This window comes from Taudactylus pleione, unplaced genomic scaffold (assembly GCF_031769625.1).
Source record: "Taudactylus pleione unplaced genomic scaffold, aTauple2 ptg000086l, whole genome shotgun sequence".
Taxonomy (NCBI): domain Eukaryota; kingdom Metazoa; phylum Chordata; class Amphibia; order Anura; family Myobatrachidae; genus Taudactylus; species Taudactylus pleione.
In genome coordinates this window covers 14510855-14530610 of record NW_028284488.1, presented here as the reverse complement: position 1 = coordinate 14530610, position 19756 = coordinate 14510855, and the positions used below count along the sequence as shown (strand labels likewise).

General features: G+C 42.8%; 1 protein-coding gene across 2 annotated transcripts in view; it reads right to left on the bottom strand.

Moving 5' to 3' along the window:
* Positions 1–19756, bottom strand: part of LOC148529182 (store-operated calcium entry regulator STIMATE-like) — an 82014-nt gene that overhangs the window by 47225 nt on the left and 15033 nt on the right. The window lies entirely within an intron of this gene.

Below are 19756 nucleotides of genomic sequence, written 5' to 3'. Positions count from 1 at the left end.
AATAAATCATTGAGAATAAAAATAATTAAAAAAATAAAAGGATGATAAACTTACAATTCTGTACCTTCGTAATATGGGTGCTAGTGATTGAAATGGTCAGGTAATCAGATCCGACAATTGACTTTGGTATGAGCATGTATGAACCATTAAAAAGGGGGCTTTCACATTCGGTAAGCCACGCTTACTCACGCAGCAAAGGGACTCACAATCAATAGGATCAACCACTAAGACTGCATGCTGTACAATTTGCATATGTCCATATCTCAGTGTGTAAAGCTAGATGCACACCTAACAAATATGAGATATGATACACAATTTTATTTTCTGCAAGATGAATGATCCCAAAAACAATCAATCAATCTCCAGTCTACGCACTACACAATTATCATCCCTACCTGTGCGTTAAAATGTCCCTAAACAACACATTTGCAGCACAATATTTACTCATCGTTACAGACAAATGCCATGCAACAGGTCAAATTAGATCTCCACATGACAAATCAAACTCGGATGCTCTGTACATACTGTACAATAATTAGATTGTGCAGCCGTTAATCAGCTCTTTTGCCCAATTATTATACCCAGCTTTAGGGGCAAATCAAATTAGCTGCACAATTTATGCAGTAAAAATTACCGCTGTCATCACAACTTTTTGTTTTCATTTACTTGGGTATGCATGCTTCCGATTCACACACTATTCAATTGAAAATAAAATTTGCAATAATTTTCACTGCAAATACCTGCAGGATTTTTTTTTTTAAATGGAGAACAGTCTGTACCCTAAATAAATAATAATTTGGTAACAGTAATAATGTTTATTACTGTCCCAAAGAAAAATATTCTGATATCTAAAAATGGCTATTTGTGCAGTTTTGTTTTTTTCAAAAAAGTTAAAACATTTGTAAAAAAACAATTTTTTTATCATTTAATTATAATTAAATTATAAACAAATAAAACAAAGGTGCAAGAAAATAGAAAAAAAAATGGTGATTTGGGGGTAATTTTAGGCCAATTTAAAAAAACAAATTGTAAAAAGCAATTATTTTTCATTTAAATAAGTAGTGAAATAAAATTTGCAGTGCATAAATTAACAGAAAAAATATATTTGAGGCTATTGTTTTTTGTTTGTTTTATTTTTAACAACCAGTAGTGACATGTAATTATTGGACTAAATAAGCCAATCGGAAACTTACAATTACCAAATTAATCATTAGGGAATGGTGGGGGAAGGGTGTGTCCAAAGGGTTCTGAAATATGTCTCAAGATTTTTAAAAGAGTTACACATGCTAGGTTTTTGTCCCTAAAGCCGCATATCCACTTGCAGATAGTGGAACGACAGTACGATTACAACATTGTAATCGTACAGTCGTTCCTCATCCCCTGTAGTGCCTACACTGAACGATAACGTTCAATGCAGACACTCTCCCTCATCCCAGAACATACACAATCTGTCATTATCGGCAGATTGACCAGCATGTTCAGACGCTGATTGATGTTGAAAACGACCAGCTGGAGAGTGCATCCCTGGACGTTTTTGACATTTTAATGCCCGATTTGTTAACGATTAATGATCGATTGAACGTTAACAATGTTATTGTTCAACCGCTCATTTTAATCGCCTAGTGGATACGCGGCATTAGACTCCAAAAATGACTAACTCCTGACAATCAAGACCAGCAATCCAACAGTGGAGCTGGCTAGCCGGTGGTCCGCACCCTGCCAGTGTGGGAAAGTGGGACAGACAATTAGAGGTCCGTGCCTGCTAGCGGCCAGTGCCCTGCCTGTAACTACGGAGTGCCTTCTCCTTGGAACCACAGCCACTGATCACTTAATAGAATAACTTGCGGCATTCACTACTAGTGAAACCAGCACCCTGTACAGGTCTATTATATAACCGGCTATATACCTCCACTACCATCCACATGGACATTACGCGTTAAGAGACTGCGTGTAATAACACTTCACTATAGAAGGAGTTAAAACTCAAGCTGCATATTTGATACTTGAGATATTTGAGAGCTGGCTACAGTAATTTGTTGCTCATTTATGCTACATTGTGTCCTTCATTGTTTTTCTTTTGAGTCTATGAACTACAGTCTTACTATATACTATTTATCCATCTTATATTGTTACATATGAATGGACTAGTGTACTTGACTGAAAACCATACTGTGAACATCAGATTGTTTTTCATATATTTTTGCTGTCATATCACTGATGCTGATTAGGTGCCAATATTATATATATTTTATTTGTTTGTACTTAATAAAAGAATAATAACGTTGGACTCATCAACTGTGTCTGTTTGAGCGCTCCTATGGTTTGTTTTTGTCAGCAGAATTATCATTGGGCATAGAAGAAAAAGGATGACTTCTATATCTGTGTGCTGTGCATAGTTTGACCCCACTGACTGGTTGCAGTGAAGCTGCAAGCAATTATTGTTTTGACAAGTGTGCCAAATAGTGGTCTTCTGCTTTTGCCATGTACAGTACATGTGTGACTAATTAACAATATTATTCTGTTGCTTGACTTCCCACCATCATAGCTTGTTCTAAAACCAGATGACCAATAAAATAGTGAAAATATTTTTTTTCTTTCATTTTAATAAAAACCATTATATACAGTAACTATTGATAAATCAATATATAAAATTCTCAGTATCCAGACACGGATGGCTAATGATAAACACAATTTAAAGCAAAATCCATACTAGAAAAAAAAAATAGCACATAGAAAACTGAGACCACCCATTTGGTCTTAAAATGACTAAAGTGGAGACATCAATGCCAAAAAGAAATGAGGTAAAATATCTTTAAATAGTATTTCAGTAAAGTGTTCCACGGAGTGCACAATTTGCTAATGTGTTAGATTCAACACTTTAAATTTAGTAATGTTTATTAAGTTGTATGTGTTACCATGTACTGTGCAAACAGAGGCTATATTGTACATGTACAGTACTGTGCAAACAGAGGCTATATTGTACCATGTACAGTACTGTGCAAACAGAGGCTATATTGTACCATGTACAGTACTGTGCAAACAGAGGCTATATTTGTACAAACAAATAGAGGATAAACGCTCATCACACAGCATTTTTCAGCATTTCAGAGCTAGAAGTCAGAACACTCATCCAAAAACACACACTACGGTTCTTAGGAGATTGGTAAACTAGCAAAATAAGAAAGTACTCCAACCTCCAAATGGACAAAAAAGAGGCTTCCCATAACAAAGAGCAGCTGAGAGGTATGTGGGCAACATGCTAAATGGAGCAAAAGCAAAAATATTCACTGTATTTTTTGTTGTTTTTTCATTTGCTGCAGAGGTAATAATATAATTCTTTTAAATAAAAAATTAAATGCAATATGGTACCAACAAATAAAATAAATAAAACCACATTGATGGATAGAGGTTTTCACTCTATGGGGTATATTTATTAAAATGATGAATTGTCAAAGTTTTCCCCAGCAATAGAACTTTTCCCGAGTCCTTATACATCAAAGATCTCTCAGAGGATAGCTTTTTCATGCAAAGCATGTGGTAGTCTATGTCCAAGCATCAAGGTAGCAGTACCACCACAACACTTAGGGGTAAATGTAATAGGGTGCGGAGTTCTGACTTTGGCGAGTCCCATGCGAGACTGCCCGATGTTTTAAAGTAGCAGTTATTTAACAAGCAAAATTAATATGGTTTTGCCTGTTACATAACTGCTACTTTAAAATATTGGGCATTCTCGCATGGGACTCGCTGAAGTCAGAATTCCTCACCCTATTACATTTACCCCTTGTTCTGTTATCACCATTTCAGAACAATCAGTTAAACTTTATTCGTCTGGCCTTTCAGTTCACTACGCAAGAGTGAACCAGCTAGCTGGGTCCCAAATGTGATTATTCCTTTAGACTCAAGGGCAAAGCAGTAAGTTTACACCACCCAGGACAAGTGTCACCAAAGTAAGAGTATCATTCTCAGTGAGATTATAACTATAGATTGTGACACAAGGCTGATTTTCAAAAAAGACTCCTATCACCGCATTTTCAGAAATAAACGTCCGTGCATTTTAATCAATAGACCTCTAATTTGTCCCAGGGGACAGTAAATATGTCCACAGTTAACCCTATACATTCATACTTTGCTGCTTTGTACAGAAACACCAACAATAAGTAGGAAAGTACTGAAAACTAACAATATTGATGCCTTAAATGGAATGTTGGCATATTGTCATATTGTTGTAGATAATCTAAAAATGTTTGTTAGAACAACGCAAGTGAAATAACCAAGAAACGTGTACAGTTACGTCCATATATATTTGGACACTGACAATTTGCGTTATTATAGCTGTTTACCAAAACATATTCAAGTTACAGTTACTGTATATAATTAATATAGTTTTAAAGCACAGCCTATCAGCTTTAATTTGAGGATCCTCAAATCCCAATTGGAGGAAGGGTATAAAAATTACAGCTGTTTAATATGTAGCCCCCTCTTTTTCAAGAGACCAAAAGATGAGTTGCTGCACTTCGCCGGGCTAGAGGGGGTCCTGCACAATACTAGGCATCTAGTCAATGACTTTTTGGCACTTCAGTGTATAAACATTGTACATTAATCATGTTGAATATATTGTAATTCAGCTGTACTATTTTAGTCATGACAGTTATACACAATGACATACAGTACTGCTTACATCTATAACATCTATTACTGTGCATCTTCTACTAAAACTTAACTTTTTCGGGCAAAAACTGGACATTTTGTGAAAGACAAAAACTCTTCTGTAACAGCAGTATTTTGAGATTACTTTTTGAAATCTTTGTAAAACTGCACTGTAAGCATTCAGTTTGGTCTAAAGCATTGTGTAATGAATGTTTTCCATATCAATGTATATATAACCTTAGCCACCCTGGATTGTGTGCCTTGTGAACTTAAAAAGCTTTTGTTTTATCTTTACATGACCTTACTATGAACCTTACATGGGTTAAAAGCACACTACCCTGATATGTTACTTTTCATTTGTATTTGTCTAATGTAAATAATGGATTAATGTATAATTTATTTAATCAAAATACATTTTTAATTCAAATCTATATTCATTCTGGTTGTTTTGTCATCTACTTATGGACTTTCAACTGACACGTATAGAGTACACAATAATATATCATACTATATTATATAATATTTATGCAAACAATACATATGATAGTAATATATACATGCGCACACACACAAAATATATATTACATATATACACACACACACACACACACACACACACACACACACACACACACACACATACGCACTTTAAAAAATAGAAGTGTTAATAGTTTACTTTTATCAATTAGCAAAATGAATGAACAGAAGGGGAATCTAAATCTAATCAATATTTGGTGTGACCACCCTTTGCCTTCAAAACAGCATAAATTCTTCTAGATTCACTTACACACAGTTGGAACTCGGCAGGGATGTTATTCCAAAGATCTTCTGTGGCTTTAGGCTTGCTCAAATCTGTCAGTCTCTTCATGTAATCCCAGACAGACTCGATGTTGAGATCAGGGCTCTCTCAAAATAAGTTTTTTAATCAAATCTATATTCATTCTGGTTGTTTTGTCATCTACTTATGGACTTTCAACTGACACGTATAAGGGTACACAATAATATAATAGGGCAGATGTATGAAGCTCTGGAAAGTGATAAAGTGCAGAGTTATAAACGACCAACCATTCAGCTCCTAACGGTCAGGTTACAGGCTGTGTTTGAAAAATGACAGTTTGAGCTGATTGGTTGGTTATCACTCTCCACTTTATCACTTCCCAGAGCTTCGTACAATTGCCCCATATCACTTCCAGGACTCCTTGTTCTTCTTTACACTGAAGATATTATTATTATTAATAATAACAACAACATTGGCTGTAAATTTGGGGTCACTGTTCTGCTGCAGAATAAATTAGGATAAGTACCTGCCTGTATTTCTCAGCACTGAGGACACCATTAATCCTGACCAAATCCCCAACTCCATTTGCTGAAATGCAATCCCAAACTTGCAAGGAACCTCCACCATGCTTCACTGTTGTCTGCAGACACTCATTATTGTACCACTCTCCAGTCCTTTGGTGAACAAACTTGCTTCTGCTACAGTCAAATATTTAAAATTTTGACTCATCAGTTTTCAAAGCACCCGCTAACATTTTTCTGCACCCCAGTTCCTATGTTTCATGCATAGTTAAGTCACTTGGCCTTGTTTCCATGTTGAAGGTATGGCTTTTTGACCATAATTCTTCCATAAAGACCACTTCTGGCCAGACTTCTCCTAAAAGCAGATGTGTGTTCCTGGGTCCCACTGGTTTCTACCAGTTCTGAGCTGATGGCACTGCTGGACATCTTCCAATTTCGTAGGGAAGCAAGCATGATGTGTCTTTCATCTGATGTACTAGGTTTCCTTGGCCAACCACTGCTTCTACGGTCCTCAAAAGAGCTTGAACAGCACTTCTTGAAAGCCCAGACTGCTTTGAAATCTTTGCCTGGGAGAGACCTTGCTTTGGTGTTTTGGTTTTGGATCTGGATTGGTTTTGACAAAACCTCCCCTACGTGTTTTGTTTTCGTGTTTTGGTTTTGGAACTGGATTTTTTCTTTAAAAAAAAAATCATAAAAACAGCTAAAATCACATAAAATGGGCCTGTTTTTGTTCCTACAGTATAATTAACCTCAATAACATTTATTTCCAGTAATTTCCAATTAATTTTGACCACCTCACAATATTATTTGCTTAATCTAGTTAAGGCCAAAAGGTTGCATCCAGCTAGCTGGCTGGCTAAGCTAAGTGACACAGTCGGCAGCACTAACATGTGGCAGTTGAGTTTCTAATTTCCAACACGTATACAGAGTGTTACACAGTGTGGGTTGGATACACCAATACTGCACTTACTGTGACAGCAGTGTTGGCAGAGCGGGGTTGCTGACTGTGTCCTCAATACATGGAATGGAAGTGCTGCGGTACTGGCAGTGTCCTCAGTGAAGGGTACCAGTGATGTCTGCAGTGCGGGGGTGCCAGCGGTGTCTTTAGTGCAGGTTTGCTGGCTGTGTCAGCAGTGCAGCGGTGTGTTAGTGCAGGTTTGCTGGCTGTGTCGGTAGTGCGGGGGTGCCAGCAGTGTCTTTAGAGCAGGTTTGTTGGCTGTGCCGGCAGTGTGGGGGTGCCAGCGGTGTCCTCATTGCAGGTTTGCTGACTGTGTCGGCAGTGTGGGGTTTGCTGGCGGTGTCCTCAGTACATGGAATGGCAGTGTTGTCAGTGAACGGTACCGGAGGTGTCGGCAGTGCGGGGGTGCCCAGCGGTGTCCTCATTGCAGGTTTGCTGACTGTCGGCAGTGCAGGGGTGTTCTCAATGCAGGGTATCGGCAGAGTGGGGGTGCCAGCGGTGCCCTCTGTGCAGGTTTGCTGACTGTCGGCTGTGCAGGGGTGCTGGTCTTGTCCTCACTGTGGGAGTGTCGGCAGTGAGGGGGTCGCTGACTGTGTCCTCAGTACGTTGGGCAGCAGTGCCAGCAGCGGTGGTGTCGACTGCTGCCAGTGGGGGTGCTGGCGGTGTCGGCAGCGAGGGGTGTCGGCGGTGTCAGGCAGCGGGGGATAATGGGCGCCATCTTTTATTCTTCCTTTGTAGTGTTTTCAATGGGCTTAACGCTGATTGGCTGAGAGCCGTGACAGACGGCTCTCTCAGCCAATCAGCGTTAAGCCTGCTGAAAACAAAAACTTGCAACTCGACAGAGGGGTTGCAGGGTTTTGCCTCGGGTCAGGGATCCGGGGCAGGCAGGGAGATCAGAGCTACGGTCGGATCGCCCCGGCTCCCCGAAATTCGGGTGGGTCCGGTTCTCAGGGAACCGAACCCGCTCATCTCTAATACACACACAAATATATATATATATATATATATATATATATATATATATATATATCACTCCCTGATCAAAGTGAGGTCATCAAGCAAACGTGATGACCAAATTTGGTTGTGCTCTGCAGCATGTAGCAAACCTAACGTCAACACGCGCTGCAGCCTTAACTATGGGACCAGAGAGAACTGGGTAACACACAAATATATATATATATATATATATATATATATATATATATATATATACACATACACACACACACACACACACACACCCTATCCCCACAGCTGTCCCCGCTGTAGGTTTAGGGCATGGCCAGGCTGCAGCTGTCGATGGCTGCATCGGTCAAGTGAACTGTCTGTTCATACATTTCCCTGCCTATTGGCGCTGCTATCTTGTAGATAGCAGCGCCGATAATGACAGGGGCACATAGTTCTCTTTTCATTTACCGCCCAGCCCCCCAATCAGACAATCAGACATGGGGGAGAAGCTGTATCAGCATACATAATGTACGCTGATGCCGATTCGGTGGTTAATACATCTCCCCCCTGGACCCATTTTCTGTACCCATGCTAATAGGTACAGATTTCAACAATTAATATTTCCATTGCACCCCCCTACATGTGTGAGATTTGTAGTGCTATATGTTTCTTGTCTACTTTATTGTACTGCACTGTTTTACCCTGTACTGTCTTATTGTTTTGCCCTCTGTACAGTGCAGCGGACCACTTGTGGCACCCTATGAATAAAAATGTAATAAAGAAACATCACATTTATACAGTTGTACTCTTGGTTGCTGAAAGAGATCCCTTCTGCTAGTTACATATAGATCCCCAATACCCACATATTGGATAGTATAATGCATCATTTATTTTGTGCATGCGCCCATTCATGTCATTTCAATTACTTTTCCCTGATGAGCGAATGAGGCACACGATCGATCGTACTACGACAGACCTTGTGCAATGAAAAACAACCAATCGTGCCGATGGGATTGCCAGGAACCCCCTCTGGGGAATCATATGTGAATCTTATCTTAAGCTGGTCGTGCAGGTGTATGGCCAGCATTATAGTACATGAAGGATCCAGCCGAAAAAGAACAGAGGGAAAATCCACTGTGTCCCTGCTGCTTACATCCTTGCTAGAAACCCTTACTCATAAATTTCTTCCACAACATGACAGCAATAAATGTAGAGTAGATGGTGCCAGCAGTGTAATATTTAAAAGCACATGTGCTGGAATCCACCGTATCTTCATTGTCAGTGGTAACGCAATGGGTATTTTTGAGTAACAGCCTGGGCCTATATTCCACAACTGAGACTACCGCAAGCTCTGATTTATGGTTTGCCGCTAGTGATTATATCTGCATCATATGATACATACGTTTCTTATGTCTGGGCTAGCCAATTCAGTTTTGATGTCAACTGTCTGGTGTTGCACTAATTTCATCAAAGCAGGTATGTTAAAAGTATTCTGTTTTTGCTGCATATATTGCATTTATATAACACTGCATTATACGACGCATCATCAACCTTGACCACCCAGTTCCAAACTCCAGAGAAAAATTGCTGACCTATACCAAAAGGACTTGTGACAGTCACATAAGTGAGATTAGCATAACATGGACATCTAGTGGTGCACTGAAGCATTGCAAACAATTTTACTTTTTGTTACTAAAAGTATAGATCTGCTTATAAAAATCAAACAAAAAATACAGGACATTGATCATTTGAAAGCAAAATAACTGTATATTAGTTTCAGCAAGGAAACGTAAATGACTGAAGCAATATTCCAGGATACAATTAGCCATAAGAAGCTAGTGATGTCACTGGATCATATTGAATGGTCTACAAAATACTGTCTCCAAGTTGGAGAAAGGACTGGAATCTATGTGTCACACAATCCGATAATGAATCACACACACAAAATATAAATTATTATAATATATATACATACACACATACATACATTCACCAGCAGTAAAAAAAAAAAAAAATCCATTTCAGAACACCCACATTTTTACAGTTTTTTTTTTTTAAAGAACTTGTCACAATGATATTTCTAATACCCCTTTTACACAGACAAAAATCACAGGTTTGATGCACGTGAACTCGAATCAACCCGGGATTTTTGTCAGTGTAAATGGATCCACCCGGGTCCTGGAACCCGGGGATCCAACACAGGTAGTTTGCAGGGTTGGCCACGGATTGTTCCCATGGCACCCTGCAGTGTGAACGGTACTATACGGGTCACGATGACCCGGAGAGTGACGCATGCCGCCCTATTGGCTGGCTTCTGTGGTGCTTGGAGATCACATCTCCAAGTGTCCACAGAATTGCCGGAAGAGCCAAGTCACTGCAAATCCGGCTCCAGTGTGAACAGTGTCGACTCGGGAATATCATGGGTCGGCATCGGAGTATGAAAGGGGTGTGTTCCGTGTCTGATCCGGATTGGAACGGTGTTCCAACCCCCGGGTCAGACTCGGAACTTTGGTATATAAGTGGTATGTTTCAATCATCCAGTGCTGGCACCTTTCTTTCTAGGAAACCAGGGTGCTATAAGTGCACCGGATGTATCACATGCGGGTATATGGAATGAGAGGAGTAGTGTGGAACCACGGCGCCTGGTGAAAGTGCATATCATAGCGCCCCCCCCCTCCACCTTCCCTGTACTGAACTGTGCCAGTGGGGTATGGACAGCCTGCGGGAGAATACTGAAGTGAAGAGAAAAGCAAAACAGCAAACAGTGGCAGTATCACCATCATTACTTTAAATAGCAAAAGCAGTGACTTTTTTTAAACTCATACCTTAAAATTTAAGTTTAGGATTGTACCTCAGATGTGTCACTTTTAAGCCCATTGAAGCACAATGACTGAATGAGGAGAGAAAGAGGGGATCAGAGAGGAAAGTGCCGATCAGAGAGGGTTGGTGACAAAGCCAATAAGAAAGGAGAGAGGAGAGGCAAAGAGTCGATCAGAGAGGGGTGGTGATGAAAGCCAGTAGGAAAAGGACGGGAGAGAGGTGGTGACAGAAACCAATAAGAAAAGAGAGGGAAAAAGGCAAAGAGCTAGTCACAGGGTAGGGAGGGGAGGGAATTAAAGAGGTGAGAAGTGAATGTAATCAATCTGACAGGTAACGGGAGGTGATCACAGAGGAGGAAGGGCTGGAGGGGAGACAATCTGGGCAGTTGGAGGGAGCATGAAATGTAGAAATGGTAAGCAAATCCGTAACTTATTTAGGATATAGAGTAAACAAACACGAGATAAAACTAACAGGCGGCCATCATACTCTGAAGTGCCCCATGAATTCAGAAACCCTGAATGGCGCCCTCTGTCCATATTGGCGCCCGGAGCTCATGATCCACTGAAACCACCCTCACTGCACCCCTGCATGGAATCAGGGCCGGCGCAACCTACTCAGCACAGCCTGCAATGCAGGGAGGCACCAGGCTGGAGAGGCACTCTCACTGCAGCTGCTGCTGAGTCAGTTCTTGCTGCTGCCAGCTGCCACTGCGCCTGTCACACTGTATGACAGGCAGCGCCGCAGCGGCAGCCTGCTGCAAAAATCGGCTCTTCACACAGTCCCACCCTCTGCTGCTTGCAGTCTGAGCACTGGTTACTTTCGGAGTCCTATGAACGGCTGCCTGCTCAGTACGGATGCCCCAGGGATCCCTGCCCTCTCTGTCTGAGTCCCCGAGACTCCTATCTTCCACTCTTCCCTGGCTGTATTCTCTTCTATTAAATATCTTGTGACTGTCCCTAAGGATCTGTCCCCTCACCGCGAGTCTCCGCAACCTCCTGTCTGTCACTACTCTGACTCTATTCCACTCAACTCACCTCCTGTCCCTAGCCAAGACCCTGCCTCTCACACCGAATCCCTGCCCCCTCTTCTAACCAGTGCGACTATTCTAATCTACTCCCTCTTGGCTAAGACCCCGCCCGACCCCGTGCCCGCTGATATACCCTGTCTGATTTTTCTAATCTCTTCCTCCTGTCCCTTGCCAAGACCCCACCCCCTTTCCTCGAGTCTCTGCTCCTTTCCCAGTCTATGCTGTCTCTGATCTTCATGTACCCTGGACCTCCGCAGGGAGACGCTTCCTCCTTCTGGACAGGTAAGTGCTAATGGTATACTTATGCAATGAGATGGGGTGTATTTGTTTTTACTTGATGGGGTTAATACTATCTGTGCTGGGGATTAGCTGACAGTCACTGCCACGCTCCCTGCATTATCTGGCAGTCACTGCCACGCTCCCTGCATTATCTGGCAGTCACTGCCACGCTCCCTGCATTATCTGGCAGTCACTGCCACGCTCCCTGCATTATCTGGCAGTCACTGCCACGCTCCCTGCATTATCTGGCAGTCACTGCCACGCTCCCTGCATTATCTGGCAGTGACTGCCACGCTCCCTGCATTATCTGGCAGTCACTGCCACGCTCCCTGCATTATCTGGCAGTCACTGCCACGCTCCCTGCATTATCTGGCAGTCACTGCCACGCTCCCTGCATTATCTGGCAGTCACTGCCACGCTCCCTGCATTATCTGGCAGTCACTGCCACGCTCCCTGCATTATCTGGCAGTCACTGCCACGCTCCCTGCATTATCTGGCAGTCACTGCCACGCTCCCTGCATTATCTGGCAGTCACTGCCACGCTCCCTGCATTATCTGGCAGTCACTGCCACGCTCCCTGCATTATCTGGCAGTCACTGCCACGCTCCCTGCATTATCTGGCAGTCACTGCCACGCTCCCTGCATTATCTGGCAGTCACTGCCACGCTCCCTGCATTATCTGGCAGTCACTGCCACGCTCCCTGCATTATCTGGCAGTCACTGCCACGCTCCCTGCATTATCTGGCAGTCACTGCCACGCTCCCTGCATTATCTGGCAGTCACTGCCACGCTCCCTGCATTATCTGGCAGTCACTGCCACGCTCCCTGCATTATCTGGCAGTCACTGCCACGCTCCCTGCATTATCTGGCAGTCACTGCCACGCTCCCTGCATTATCTGGCAGTCACTGCCACGCTCCCTGCATTATCTGGCAGTCACTGCCACGCTCCCTGCATTATCTGGCAGTCACTGCCACGCTCCCTGCATTATCTGGCGGTCACTGCCACGCTCCCTGCATTATCTGGCAGTCACTGCCACGCTCCCTGCATTATCTGGCGGTCACTGCCACGCTCCCTGCATTATCTGGCGGTCACTGCCACGCTCCCTGCATTATCTGGCGGTCACTGCCACGCTCCCTGCATTATCTGGCGGTCACTGCCACGCTCCCTGCATTATCTGGCGGTCACTGCCACGCTCCCTGCATTATCTGGCGGTCACTGCCACGCTCCCTGCATTATCTGGCGGTCACTGCCACGCTCCCTGCATTATCTGGCGGTCACTGCTACGCTCCCTGCATTATCTGGCGGTCACTGCTACGCTCCCTGCATTATCTGGCGGTCACTGCTACGCTCCCTGCATTATCTGGTGGTCACTGCGAGTTTCTCTATATTATCTGGGATCTGGGGATCACTACATCACTCTTTGCATTATCTAGCAGTCACCTTTACTTTAAAATTAACTCTACCCAAGCTACACAGTGCTGCAATCTGCTTTCGTACTAAGATGGGCCTGTCTCAAACTAATACAGGTTGAGTCTCCCATATCCAAAATGCTTGGGACCAGGGGTATTTTGGATAATGGAATATTCCGTATTTTGGAATAATTGCATATCTTGGAAATAGGACCCAAATATACACACATAATGCATTTATGTGTTATATACACCTAATACACACAGCCTGCAGGTCATTTTATACAATATATTCAATATATTGTGGCTCAAACAAAGTTTGTGTACATACATGAAATTCATTTATGTTTCATATACACCTTAGACACACAGCCTGAAGGTAATTGTATACAATATTTTTAATAATTTGTGCCTTATACAAAGTTTGTGTACATTGAACCATCAAAAATCAAAAGGTTTCATTATATCAGGCATGCCAAAAAAAATCCGTATTTCGGAATATTTGGATAGAGGAGACTCAACCTGTAGTAATGTTGTACACAAGTTTACATGAATGGTAAGTAAGGGGCATTGCTGGATGAATAAATTAACTGTATGGCTTATAGTGTCATTTTTAGGCATATAATTTAGCTCAGTAATATACAGCTTTTACTAATAATATCCTATAGGTTTACTTGCTGTTAAACATGTTTGAAATTGCTGTTTTTTCTAACAGCCCGAGAGATGGCAGAGAGGTGAACCCATGTGGGAGGTGTCTGTCGCCAGGGCCGGCACGATACGGTAACCCAGTACTGCGGAAGGCGCCGGGCTAGAGAGGCGCCACCGCCGCCTGCTCCATTTGCCCGGCGCCGCTAAGATTTTGTTACAAGCGGGTGCCCGGTGGCTCCCTCCCTGCAGCCAGAGGCTGGAGCTCACTCCGGAGTTCCACCTTCCAGCTCCCGCGTTGGGTGTAGGGAGAGACGTCATCACGTCTCTTTCATAGTGCCGAGCGCAAAGAGATGTTGGATAGCAGCGGGCGAAGGAGTGGGGTTTTTGGTACATATAGTGTGTCTGTGTGTCATTATGTGTAAGGGGCATTATTACTGTGTGTAATTATGTGTAAGGGGCACTACAGTGGGCATTATGTGTATAAGGCACAGTACTGTGGGCATTGTGTATAAGGGGCACTACTCTGTGTCGTGACATGAGAGACTACTATGTAGTGTAATGTGGATCAAGAGCACTATATGCTGTGTAATGTGGATAAGATTGTGCTACTGTGTGGAGTAATTTGAATTGGGGCTATTATTGTGTAGCCACGCCCCTTCCTTGTGAGACCACGCATCTTTTTTGTGGTGCAAGCTGAAGGCGCCACGCTGTCGCTTTATAAAAGCAGGGAGAGAGGGCGCAAATTTATAGTTTGCAGGGGGGCGCCAAACACCATAGCACCGGCCCTGCATGGAATGTTGTCATTTTTTCACCCACCCGCATTCCGGTACTTTTATTCCTAAACAGCAGGTTCTGACCTGTACTAGCAAATTTGTTGTTTACTTCATTCACCCTCCTTGTGGTCTTCTCTATGTTGGGAAGTCCATACAGAATAAAGAATGGCACTCCACAGGTAAGCAATTAGGTTGGCTTTGGAGGTTAAGGCCCCCATACACGGTGCGATATGCATCTTGCGATGCGATGGATGACAAACCAGGCGGTCCCTACACACTGAGTGATCGAGTGGCCGACCGCCTGATATGTTGGCAGCCCCCACCTGCACATCGCAGCATGGGATCGCACATCACATCCCCAGATCAAGTAAACATGCAGTAAGATCTGGAGGTGTGATGTACAATCCCACGGAAGCGTGCACTTGCCGATATCATGCCCACACACAATACGATATAGCAGCGATATCATACCAATCCGTCAGATTGCCTGCTATATCGCACCATGTATGGGGGCCTTTAGGGAACAGAAACAACCAGCAGCCAGGAACTTTTAAAGACCTTTAAACACAGCTATTTGCTGCAAATTCATTGACCAGGTTTATAATGCGATTGGGCGTTGGGCTGTGGCAATAAGCTGCTAGATGCCCGTTGGATTAACAGTCTAAATAAGATTGGCCCTTTTGGTCATAATGAGATGTTTAGCCTTAATTGCTTTTTATAGCTGGTCAGTTATTTTTTTCCCCCCTTGTTTATTTTTATGTATTTTTGAGCTCTTGGCGTTTCTAGTTTATCTGATCCTTCTATCATTAGTTTTTAGATATACTTAGTTTCTTTTTTGTTAGATTAAATATATGTACAGTATATGTGTATATATTATATAGTTTCCTGTTTTTCTTTCCCTTGTATTGTAGTTTATTTATTTTAGAGTGATTTGTATTCAACACAGTGGCTCTAGGCTTAGAGAAAATGTATGTACCTGCTGCCCTCTAGTGTCTCTTTCTATTATTGTGTATTTCTCTTTTGGCGAAGGTTTTTTTTTAATGTTGCCAAACATCCGCCGGGCATGCTGGGAGTACGTCACAAAGCTGTGATTTCCCCCTGGTCCGATGGCAGCGCGCTGTGGGAGCATTCAGTGCACCTGGGTGTTATCTTGTATGAAGTAAGACTCTTTTTTTGTATTGATTTGTACTGACAAAAGTTTAAATAAACTGAAAACGTTGAAGCGCTGACTGAGCCTTGAGCTCCACAGCCTATTTGTACAATATCTACAAGCCCTGTGAGAGCTGCTGTCCATAGCAGTTTGTGTACCTACTACCCTTCATGGAAGACACCCGAGCCATTCATTAAACCCTCAGTGAGCGAGTGCCAGCCATTTTCCTATCTGTCACTCACTCACTCTCACTCTCTCTCTCTACTATAATAAGACTTGCAGGGGTGGCATTCAAAGCACTATTAATCATACTGGCACCACAGTAGTTTCTACTGTATACACACATATATAGAAATATATCTATAATATACATCTTTAAATTTTGACTTATCAATGTACCCCCTTTTGCAGATAAAACCGCCAAACACACTTGTGGATTTCTTTTTACATTGGAAATCAAATATTGTTCAGGAAGTCCTTCCCAACACTGCTGCAGTCATTCCCACAATTGTGTTGCTTTTAGTTGCTTTATTTCACCCTTCTGTTCCATTCATCCTAAACCATCTTAATAGAGTTTAAGTCTGAAGACTAGGCTGGCCATTCTATGATTTGAAGCCTATGGTCTTGTTCCTTTTCTGGAAGGTAGTTCTGACAGAGATTGGAGGTTATGTTTTGTATCATTATCTTGCTGTAGGATGACCACTTGAACAATGAAGCATAGACCAGAGGGTATTGCATGGCCTGGCAAAATGCTGCACTAGCCCTTTTTATTCAGGGTGCCAGTCACCGACTGGGGAACCAGAAAAGGTGCCCCAGACCATCACACTTCCTCCTCCATGTTTGACTGCTGGGGACACAGCATACTTACCTACTTTCCCGATTTGGCCAGGAGCCTCCCGAAAATCGGGTGGCGCTCCCTGCCCCCTGGAAAAATAGGTAGAACTCCCGGCCGGCCGCTGCCCGCCCCCCCCCCCCAAATCTCAGACAAAACTCCCGCAGCAGGGGGGCTGAGGACGCAATTCTTCGCACTGAATCAGATCATGACCCCGCAGTGATTTTGTGGCCCCGACCCCACTCCACCCCCCATTGCCGGGTAGTATCCCCGGACACACCCCCTCTATCGCACCACACCCCCTGCTTGTCAGACCTGCCCCCCCCCCTAGAGGGGGCTGTCAGAATCTCGGCATGTATTGGTCACGGTAGTTTATTTATTAAGCAATGACTTGTAAGAAAAGCCGTGATTTCCCGGCATGTTTAAGCCCGAAATTTAGAAGAGCAATTTTGGGCTTAAACACGCTTAAGCTTCTGCTTAGTAAATAAACCCCACACGATGAGGAACCAACCTTTTGCCTACTGGACGGCATACAAAAATCTGTATGATGAACCAAAGATTCAAAATGTTGATTCATCAGTCCATAAGATCTTCTACCAGTCTTCAGTAGTCCATTTTTATAACTCTGAAAGTCATGTTTTCCAGTTTTTAGAAACCTAAAAACTTTGCTTTACCCTCTAGCAACTTACTGCTTACTTTTGTACCATTTCAGGTTCATCACATGAATTGCTTTATTTTTAATAAAAATTAAAAATGGGTGTTCTAAAACTTTTGATTCACTCCCCTTACACCTGCTACAAATGTTCCTCTTCAACCACACACTTGGCCAAGGACCAGGGGCGCTGAGAGGGGGGGGGGGGGGGGGGATTACAGGTACTGATTACCCGGGCATGACAGGATCCAGTTTTTAAATTCAAACTTTTTTTTTCTTTATTCAGACACTACGATAATCCTCCACGAGCTGCGGATGGCAGATGAAGCTAAGGGGGGTGGGCGGCGCGGCAGGGCAGGGGTTGGGGTCCCGACCACACACTCACTGTTTCAGACAGTGTAACCCACTTGCAGGAGCTGAGCCGCTACGGAGCTAATAATGGTCTCGCGAGATGACGATGTAATAATCTTGCGAGGTTCGCTCTACACGGCACCACTGTAGCAGGCTCCAGCCTCCGGGCGGCAGGTGGGGACTGGGAGGGACTGTACAACAGTACAGTAGTGGAATGAGGGAGTGTGGCACAGCAAGGGAAGAGCCGAGCCTGCCTGTGTGAGTGACATGACATATCTATATATCTCTCTCTATATAGATATATACCGTAAAATCTATGATTATATACATATATACACATATATATATATATATATATATACACACACACATACATACATACATACACACAGTCAGGTGCATAAATATTGGGACATTGACAGAGTTTTCATATTTTGGCCTCTATTCACCACCACAATGGCTTTGAAATGAAACACCTGACTGTGATTATATATTATATATATATATATATATATTATATATATATATATATATATATGGGATGTGCAGGCTCGGATAGGTTCGAGTTTGCACGTGGAGTTCGGATTTTTCCCTCCAAAAAAACGGAACTCAGAACGAGGCAAAACGTCATCTTACATGGAAGAACATCATCATTCCTGGTCTTTTGTCCAGGAATGATGATGTTCGTCCATGTAAGATGACGTTTTGCCTCGTTCTGAGTTCCGTTTTTTTGGAGGGAAAAATCCGAACTCCACGTGCAAACTCGAACCTATCCGAGCCTGCACATCCCATATATATATATATATATATATATATATATATATATATATATATATATATATATATATATATATATATATACATACATATATATACACATACATACACACACACAGTCAGGTGCATAAATATTGGGACATTGACAGAATTTTCATATTTTGGCTTCTAGTCACCACCACAATGGCTTTGAAATTAAACAAACAAGATGTGCTTTAACTGCAGACTTTCAGATCTAATTTGAGGGTAATTACATCCAAATCAGGTGAACGGTGTAGGAATTACAACGGTTTCTATATGTGCCTCCCACTTTTTAAGGGGCCAAAAGTAATGGGACAAACTAAACAATCCTAAATCTAACTTTCACTTTTTAATACTTTGTTGCAAATCCTTTGCAGGCAATTACAGCCTGAAGTCTGGAACGCATAGACATCACCAGACGCTGGGTTTCATCCCTGTTGATGCTCTGCCAGGCCTCTACTGCAAATGTCTTCAGTTCCTGCTTGTTCTTGGGGCATTTTCCCTTCAGTTTTGTCTTCATCAAGTGAAATGCATGCTCAATCGGATTCAGGTCAGGGGATTGACTTGGCCATTGCATAACATTCCACTTTTTAGCCTTAAAAAACTCTTTGGTTGCTTTTGCAGTATGCTTCGGGTCATTGTCCATCTGCACTGTGAAGCACCGTCCAATGAGTTCTGAAGCATTTGACTGAATAGGAGCATATAGTATTGCCCGAAACACTTCAGAATTCATTCTGCTGCTTTTGTCTGCAGTCACATCATCAATAAATACAAGGGAACCAGTTCCATTGGCAGCCATACATGCCCACGCCATGACACTACCACCGCCATGCTTCACTGACGAGGTGGTATGTTTTGGATCATGAGCAATTCCTTTCCTTCTCCATACTCTTCTCTTCCCATCACTCTGGTACAAGTTGATCTTTGTCTCATCTGTCCATAGGATGTTGTTCCAGAACTGTAATGGCTTTTTTTAGATGTTTTTTGGCAAACTCTAATCTGGTCTTCCTATTTTTGTAGCTCACCAATGGTTTACATCTTGTGGTGAACCCTCTATATTCATTCTTGTGAAGTCTTCTCTTGATTGTTGACTTTGACACATATGCACCTACCTCCTGGAGAGTGTTCTTGATTTGGCCAACTGTTGTGAAGGGGCTTTTCTTC